General features: G+C 38.2%; 1 long non-coding RNA gene across 1 annotated transcript; it reads left to right on the forward strand.

Annotated features, from left to right (window-relative positions):
* Positions 1-404: 404 nt before the first annotated feature.
* On the forward strand, positions 405-1,794 carry LOC108182815 (uncharacterized). Its single transcript, XR_001797966.4, has 2 exons — positions 405-579; positions 1,281-1,794. It is a non-coding gene; the product is annotated as an uncharacterized lncRNA (long non-coding RNA).
* Positions 1,795-2,087: the final 293 nt, after the last annotated feature.

Consider the following 2,087-nt stretch of genomic DNA (forward strand, 5'->3'; position numbering starts at 1 on the left):
TTCCTTCCTTCCTTCCTTCCTTCCTTGCATCTATTCATCCATCTATTCATCCTTCCTTTCATCCTTCCATCCATTTTCATCCATCCATTTGTAATCCATCCATCCATCCATCCATCCATCCATCATCCACATATCCATCTGTCCGTCCGTCACTCCATCCATCCAACCATCTATTCTTCTATCCATACTTCCTTTCATCCACCCTGTAAATAACCCCAAGTTATTTAAGTTAGGTTTCAGTGTTAATTATTTATCCTGCTTTTAATTACTTCTCTATTTCTTTAAAAATAGTTGTGTTTTTGTTATTTATTTTATAAGTTATTTAGCCTATAGAGGCCCTTATTTTGACGCGCGGCTTGCCGGAAGTGGTCAGGTGCGCGAGCGCGCACAGATCACGGAAGCACGGAGATCGGAGAAGCGCGCCTAGCACGAGGGAGAGAGCTATCGCTTGCACGGAGAAATTCACGGAGCTAAAGTTAAATTTAAGGACTGATTAAAGAGTATTTAATGCATATTTGAGTTTGTTTTTTGTTCTGTTCATCTTCATTGTTTGAACACCTGGTTGGAAGGGAGAACAAGGTAGATGAGGACATTTATACACATATAGGGTATATGCCGAGCTAGTGCTGTTCCCATGCTGATACACTTCCGGTGACCTGTTATTGTGGACTCATACAGTTTCTCATTTTATACAGTTCCTTATACAGCATCGATGTTGTAATGTCATTAAAATACATTCAGTTAAATAAACGTTAGAATTTATTTAGTTGCTCAAGCGTAAAACGAGACAAAAAGCCGTTTACTTGCACGCGCCAGTCACAATCGGCAGGCTAACGCAGAAGCTCTATTGAATATACTGGGGTAAAATAAATGCTCATATAATAAAGATATGGCAGGGGAAATGTAATTTAATGCAGTGCTTCTTGTACAATCTGAGACCCACTTTAAATCGGATATCACTTAGCAAGTGGAGATCGCTGATTTTTAAAGAAAACAGACCTTAAACGCACCGGATTTTGCATTGGCATTCAATTCGCCGGAAGCGCTTAACCCAGGTTAATGGCAAATTAAACGTCCTATAAGCATGCTTCGGCATATACCCCATTGCTGAATGTTTATGTATCTGTTTGCTTGCTAATAATTAGAATAGCTATTTTATCACAAAACTAGTCATATATTTGCAGTAACTTTATAATATTGTTGCTAAGTTTGTTTTGTCTTATTATGTGAATTTTTATTCATTACATCTTTTCTATTTGTGTTTATTCATCTGTTCTTAGCTTTTACGGTGCTGAACAGTCTTTAAGGACGGCAATCGCAACAATAAAGGCACAAAGGAGGACAGTGCAACATCAGTGCATGAGTTTAATCCTTTATTTCTCCAACCGGGCTGTTACACACCCATCCATCCATCCATCCATCCATTCATCCATTTGTCATTCATCCATCCATCCATGTCATTCATCCATCCGTCTGTCTATCTGTCCTTCAATCCATCCATAATTTACATATCCATCCGTCCGTCCGACACTCCATCCATCCACCCAACCCCCCTAATTTTTTGCTTAACTTTTTGTGAAACACATAAACACACCAGGGCCCAATTTTCCCATTTTGCCCTCAAACTTTCTGCCTCTTATTTTGACACTCTCCTACCATTTCCTTGTCCTCTGTGATTTACAGAGCTGTTTCTTCGCTAGACTTCTTTCCCCATTTCAGATTTTCAAAGATGTACTTTTTCTCCCCAACCCGTTCGACTGTTCAGTCTTTCTATTAAAATGTCTTCGCATCTCATGGTTTTTGAAACATAAGGGGATTACAGAAGAAAAAGCAGCATTCCACTTTTACGGATGCACTTTAATGTTTTATCATGCTGAACAGGAAAGGTACAGCATATCTGTATATATAGGCTATCTACACTTACTACATTTGGTATTTTGTTAAATGACAACCACCAGCTGTTAATCAAAATTAGAATCTGAATTAGCTAATTAGAGAATTACTTTTGCATGTCACAATGAAATTAAAAATGACTCGCAAGAAATCATTAAATTAGATTGTGGGAAAAATTAGAATGGCTTAAAAGC

Source organism: Danio rerio, chromosome 3 (genome assembly GCF_049306965.1).
Source record: "Danio rerio strain Tuebingen ecotype United States chromosome 3, GRCz12tu, whole genome shotgun sequence".
In the NCBI taxonomy this organism is placed as follows: domain Eukaryota; kingdom Metazoa; phylum Chordata; class Actinopteri; order Cypriniformes; family Danionidae; genus Danio; species Danio rerio.